The sequence below is a fragment of the Apium graveolens genome, chromosome 7 (genome assembly GCF_009905375.1).
Source record: "Apium graveolens cultivar Ventura chromosome 7, ASM990537v1, whole genome shotgun sequence".
NCBI lineage: Eukaryota > Viridiplantae > Streptophyta > Magnoliopsida > Apiales > Apiaceae > Apium > Apium graveolens.
Genome location: NC_133653.1, coordinates 101214698 through 101221947, shown reverse-complemented (window position 1 = coordinate 101221947; position 7250 = coordinate 101214698). Strand labels below are relative to the sequence as shown.

Sequence of the window (7250 nt, the reverse complement as noted above, 5' to 3'; positions counted from 1 at the left end):
GATCCCAGACTACAAAAAGCCTTAGGTCACTAAGCATAAAGTCCCCTAAGAACTTAATAACTCGATTATTAAAGAGCCCACTCGTGATCAATTATACATAAACACATATTTTTTTCTTTTTTTTCTTTTTTTCTCTCTCTTTTTCAACAAATTCCTTAATGAGTATGTTTCGCTCCATCTCGTTCAACCCTAGAATACTCATATAAAATGAGCCGGCTACTAGCCATTTGACACCTAGCCACAACAACTCGCAATGAAATCCAATTTTCTCCAATTTTTAAATATCCATGTTATTTTATCATTAAGAGAATATCCTAAATTCTAAATATAAACAAGCGATTAAACTTCAACAAACAAATAAACCATGACCATGATCTAGCCCTCAAGCAACCTATAAGACTTAGTGAAATACAATTGTCTCTAGCATGTAAATCAACTCGATAAGACTTAACATCACTAAACACGACGTCACTACACTAGCATCAATATCACAAATCAATCCAAAAAATCATCTAAGGGATCATGTTATTATGCACATGCATGAAACTATATGCATCAACTATTATAAAAACTACAAAAATAAAAAAACTACTACATGGAAAATATGCAATTATATGAACTAAACTAGCATGAATGTGCAAACTATAAACGACTCACACAAAACACATAATCCTTAACTACTACCCCCAAACTTAAAATATTCACTATCCTCAGTGAAGGTAATAGCAAGGAATCAGGCATACCTAATCAGAATCAGGATCATCACCCTCAAGGGGTGGAGTGTCAGGAGTGTTTGGAGGCGGATACACGGAATCCTCACCGAATACTGGCCAATGGATGCCAACTCCCATGGCTCTGAGTGCAGTCCCCAACACCTGGGTGAGATCATGTGCAAATCTGTTATGGATGTCATGCATCGCATCCATCCTCTGAGCTAAACGCCTATACTGTGTCGTACTCAAACCAGCACTGCCCTGTGCTTCCTCCTGCTACTATTGCTGCGATCCCGAAGGACCAGCCTCCTCTCCCAACTGAGCTCTCCAAGCTGCTCGACGAGCCTGCGAAGTCCCACCAGCATAAGTCTGATCCGCTGGCCTTCCACCAGTTCTCCTGCTCCTCCTTCCTCTCGGGCTACTCAATCACCCTATGAATAGCCTCAACACTGTATTCCACTATCATCCCCCTCACCATGGTGAAACCGTTCTTCTTCGCCTTAGCACTAACATAAAACTCATGCACCACACTCAAGGGCACAACAACGGGTGTCTCGCAAAAAATAACTCAGCCCATCTCCAAGATCATCTCCAACAACTTACCATCTTTCCCCGATGGTAGACAACCATGCTCCTTGGCTATAGGCTTCGAAAGTAGCCTCACATACTCTTCCTCAGCCTCGGGAGTTGAAAACCTTGTTCTCACACCACCTGCACTCGAAGAATTAGTGGTGTTGCTACTTACTTGAGTTTGCTGTCTTTTTTGTGCCATTGAGATTGAATAAGTTTGAGAGAATAGAAGTTTGTAAGAGAGATTTATGTGTTTGAGAGTTTGAGAAGTGATGGAGAAGTTTGTGTATAAGTTTATGTATATATAGGAGATTGGGAGAGAATTATTTATGAAAAAGGAGTGGGAATTGATTATTGGAATAATGGGAATAATGGGTTTGATTTGGAGAGGGAAATTTGGGATGTGGGTGAGTAAAATTCGGGTGGGAATTGATTTTGTATTAAAATTCCCGAATTTGCACTCATTCTGTCTTATATTTTTTTCGAACACAGGGACCCAGCGCGGCCGCGCTACCTTGGTACGGGCGTGCCGTGCTTCTGATAAATCAGTGCGGCCGGCGCGCGCAGTTTCTGGAATTTCAGCGCGGCCGCCCCGCTCTATAGCGCGGGCGCGCCGTGCTACTGTAGTTGGCCCTGATTTTTTCTGTTTTTCTGATTTTTTTTTGTATTTTTCTCTTTTCTTTCTGCTTCCTCTATCTACTAATGTACAACAAACTTGGGTTGCCTCCCAAGAAGCACTTGGTTTACGTCGTTAGCTTGACGTAGAATCTCGAGATCAAGTAGACAATAAAATGGCACTAACCACCTCACGGTTTGTCGTATTCCCATAGTCGTGCTTCAACCTTTGACCATTTACTTTGAATGCTTGGCCTGGATCATTCTCAAAAATCTTCACAGCTCCATGCGGAAACACAGTTTTAATTATGAAAGGCCCGGACCATCTCGACTTCAATTTTCCAGGAAAAAGATGAAGATGAGAGTTAAATAACAGAACTTGTTATCCCGACACAAATAACTTGAGTACTAGACCCCTATCGTGCCACCTCTTGACTTTCTCCTTGTATATTATGTTGTTTTCATACGCTTGAAGCCGAAATTCGTCGAGTTCATTCACTTGAAGCATTCTTTTCTTACCAACTGTATCCAAATCAAGGTTCAACTTCTTCAAATATCAATATGCTTTATGTTCAAGCTCCACAGGCAAATGACACCCCTTACCATAAACCAACTGAAATGGAGACATTCCTAACGGAGTCTTGTATGCTGTTATATATGCCCAAACGGCTTCATCAAGCTTGATGGACACATAACTTTCTCTAGAATACGCTTGATCTCTCTATTAGACACCTCAGCTTACCCATTAGTCTGAGGATGGTAGGCTGTAACAATGCGATGATTCACATTATACCTTTGCATCATGGCAGTGAACTTGCGATTACAGAAATGCGATCCCTCATCACTGATTATGACTCTTGGAGTCCCAAATCGTGTGAATATCTGCTTATGAATAAAATTAAGCACTACCTTCGCATCATTTGTCGGCAAAGCCTTGACTTCAACCCATTTCGATACATAATCGATCACCAGCAAGATATACTGATTATTACAAGATGTGACAAACGGCCCCATGAAGTTGATTATCCAAACATCGAAGACTTCAACCTCGGGAAGCACATTTAGAGGCATCTCATCCCTCTTGGACATATTACCCACATGCTAGCATCGATCACACTTCAAAATAAAGTGATGCGCATCCTTAAACAATATAGGCCAGAAGAATCCCGCTTGAAGGACACGAGCTGCTGTCTTCTCTCCACCATAGTGGCCTCCATAAACAGTCGAATGATAGTCTCGCAAGATCCCCCCGTTTCACTGTACAGAATACATCTCCTGATGATTTGGTCAGCTCCTTGCCTAAATAAATACGGCTCATCCCACATGTACCACTTTACCTCATGAAGAAACTTCTTCCTTTGAGCGTACGATAAGTCTAGAGGCATGATATTACTCACAAGGTAGTTCACAATGTCTGCAAACCACGATTCTTCCTCTTGCACTCCAAACAGCTGCTCATCGGGAAAATACTCATTTATCAATGTCTTATCTTGCGAAGTTGCACTTGGATCTTCCAAATAAGAGAGATGATCCGCAATTTGATTCTCAGTACCTTTTCTGTCCTTGATCTCTAATTCAAACTCCTGAAGCAAAAGAACCTATCTAATCAATCTAGGCTTCGAGTCCTTCTTCGAGACGAGATAACGAATTATAGCGTGATCAGTGAAAACTATCACCTTCGTCCCAAGCAAATAAGATCGAAAGTTCTCAAAACCGTAGACAATGGCTAGAAGTTATTTCTCAGTAGTAGTATAATTCAGTTGAGCACCATTTAGAGTCTTACAAGCATAGTAGACCATATGAAATATGTTGTTCTTTCTCTGCCTAAGAAATGCTCCAACTGCATAGTCACTTGCATCGCACATCATCTCAAAAGGTTCATTTCAATCAGGTATAGTTATGACAGGTGCCGTGATCAAACTCTTCTTCAAGAAATCAAAAGCAACTAGGCACTCATCATCAAACTTGAACGGGACATCCTTCTCCAGAAGATTGCACAAAGGTTTAGAGATTTTTGAGAAGTCCTTGATGAACCGTCTATAGAAACCCGCATGACCAAGAAAGCTGCGAACTCCCTTCACAGAAATTGGTGGAGAAAGATTTTTAATGACCCCCACCTTGGCTTTGTCCACCTCAAGACCCTTACTAGAGACCTTGTGACCAAGAATAATGCCATGTCGCACCATAAAGTGACATTTCTCCCAGTTGAGAATTTGATTGGTCTCAACACACCTTTTAAGAACATCGCCAAGATTCTGCAAGCACTCATCAAATGAATCGCCAAACACAGAGAAGTCGTCCATGAACACCTTCACATTCTGACCAATCATGTCAGAGAAAATAGCCATCATGCATCACTGAAATATGGTCGGTGCTCCACACAACCCAAAAAAAACTCTTCTAAAGGCGATAGTACCAAATGGACAAGTGAATGTAGTCTTTTCCTGATCCGGAGCAATGCAAATCTGATTATAGCTCGAATAGCCATCCATAAGAAAGTAGTACTCATGCCCAATCAACCTGTCAAGCATCTGATCAATAAAAGGTCGAGGGAAATGATCCTTTCTCGTGGCCTTGTTCAGCTTCCTATAGTCCATGCAAACTCTCCACCCCGTGACTGTTCGAGTAGGGATGCGCTCATTCTTCTCATTAGCAACAACGACAATACCACCTTTCTTTGGTACACACTAAACTGAACACACCCAAGAACTTTCAGAAATGGGATAGATGATCCCTGCATCTAGCCACTTGAGAATTTCCTTTTTCACAACTTCTTTTATGATCAGATTGAGCCTTCTTTGTTGCTCAACAGTAGGCTTGCTACCTTCCTCTAGCAGAATTTTATGCATGCAATAAGAAGGGTTGATTCCCTTAATATCTGCTATCATCCATCCAATTGCTGATTTGAACTCTCTCAGAATTCTTAAGAGTTTTTCCTCATCACTAACTGAAAGGTCAGATACAATAATCACAGGCAAAGTAGATGCATCACCTAAAAAGCATACCTTAAGTATTCAGGCAATGGTTTAAGCTCAAGTGTAGGAGCTTCCTCAATAGATGGCTTGAGGCGCTTTGGAGATTTGTTCAGCTCCTTCATTCCAAGAGATTCAAAAGGCATATCCATCTTCCGCTTCCAGGGAGCAGTATTTAGATATTGCAATTGCTCATCACCTTCATTATCTTCATTATCTGAATTCCCCAACAAGGCCTTTTCTAAGGCATCAGACCTTAGCAATTGATCAAGTTCTAAAGTAACCACAGAATCGACCAACTCCACCTTTAAACACTCCTCATTTTCCATAGGGAATTTCATGGCATTGAACACATTAAAAGTTACATCCTAATCCAGCACTTGCATGGTAACCTCACCCTTCTACACATCTATCAAGATCCGGCCAGTAGCCAAGAAAGGTCCTCCCAAGATTATGGGAATCTTCTTATCCTCCTCGAAATCAAGAATTAAAAAATCAGTAGGAAAGATGAGTTTACCTACCTTGACCAAAACATCCTCAATAATGCCTCGTGGATATGTAATAGAATGATCGGCCAACTGCAAGGTCATATAAGTAGGCTTTGGATAAGGTAAGTCCAACTTCTTGAAGATGGACAAAGGCATCAGATTGATGCTAGCTCCCAAGTCACATAAGCATTTGTCAAAAGACACTTTTCCAATGGTTCAAGGAATAGTGAAGCTACCAGGAATTTTAAGCTTCGAAGGTAACTTCTGTTGCAGCACGGCACTGCATTCCTCCGTGAGAGCAATTATCTCTAAGTCATTAAGCTTCACTTTCCGAGAAAGTATACCTTTCATAAACTTTGCATAATAATGCATCTGTTCAAGAGCTTTAGTGAAAGGTATGTTGATATCAAGTTTCTTGAACACCTCCAGAAACTTCTCAAACTGCTTATGCAGCTTTTTTAACTACAGCCTCTTAGAAAGGGAGGTGGAGGATAGATCTGCTTCTTCCCTGTATTATCCTCAGGAGGAGTGTGTTCAACAGTAGTCTTCCTTGGTTCCACTTCTGCTTCCTTCTGCACTTCTTCTTCAGCTATAGCTTCTTCATCCGAAACTTAAGATTTTTCGGGATTTGCAACCTTCCTAGACCTCAATGTACTTTCCTTAACCTGCTCCTTAACTTCCCTCTTTCCTGGTACTTCAGTGTCACTAGAGAGTGTATCAGGTTGACGATTTAGCAAGGCATTGGCAATTTGCCCAATTTGATTTTCCAAGGTCTTGATAGAACCGCTTGGCTCTGGCACATGAGCCTCAACTCCTCCAATTCAGATTTTTCATTAGACTGTTGCAGTTGGAGTTGTTGTCTTGGTACATATTGCGGTTGCTGAAAACCAGGGGGTTGTACTGCTTTGTTGGATACTGCTGATTAGGCTGCTAAACCGCATTTTGAGAGTTGCTCCAACTAAAGTTAGGATGATTGCAATTGTTAGAATGATAGGTGGCTGGCACAGGTTGCTGCGACCTTTGGAAGTTCCTCACGAACTGAGCCGATTAACTATAAATAGCACACTGCTCCGTCTCATGGGCACCAGCACAAAGCTCACAGACACTAGTGATCTAATTAACTCCATAATTAGCCAAAGAATCCACCTTCATCGTCAAAGCCTTAAGCTGAGCAACTATAGCAATAGCTATATCTAACTCCAGAAGTCCTGCTACCTTGCCCTGAGATAGTCTTTGAGTAGGATTTTGGTATTCATTAGCAGCCATCAGTTCAATCAATTCATAAGCTTCATCGTAGCTTTTAGCCCACAAGGCTCCTCCTGATGCTGCATCAAGCATGGGTCTAGAAGTAGCACCCAATCCATTATAGAAACAGTTAATGATCATCCAGTCAGGAATCCCATGGTGAGGACACTTCCTTAGCATCTTCTTATAACGATCCCAAGTTTCACATAAAGATTCTCCAGATTGCTGAGCAAATTGCGTAAGTGCATTTCTGATTACAGCAGTCTTCGACATATAAAGAATTTGGTTAAGAACTTTTGAGCAAGATCCTCTCATTTGGTGATAGACCCTAGTGGTAGAGAATGTAACCATCACTTGGCTTTATCCCGCAGAGAGAATGGGAAAAGCCTCAACTTAATAGCATCTTCAGAAACTCCATTGAACTTGAAAGTGTCACATTTCTCGATGAAATATCTGATGTGCATGTTAGGGTCTTCTGTCGGAGAACCCCCAAAATGGACTGAATTCTATATCATCTGAATCGTGCTTGACTTGATCTCAAAGGTATTAGCTGAGATGGCTGGTCGAACAATGCTAGACTGAACAATGACAAACACATAAACTAAAAATTAACACCGAATCCCCGACAGCGGTGCCAAAAACTTGTT

At 41.4% G+C, this 7250-nt stretch overlaps 1 non-coding gene across 1 annotated transcript; it reads left to right on the top strand.

Annotated features, from left to right (window-relative positions):
* Positions 1-6754: 6754 nt before the first annotated feature.
* Positions 6755-6861, top strand: LOC141676398 (small nucleolar RNA R71). The gene has a single exon (XR_012556991.1). It is a non-coding gene; the product is annotated as a small nucleolar RNA R71 (small nucleolar RNA).
* The last annotated feature ends 389 nt before the right edge of the window (positions 6862-7250 follow it).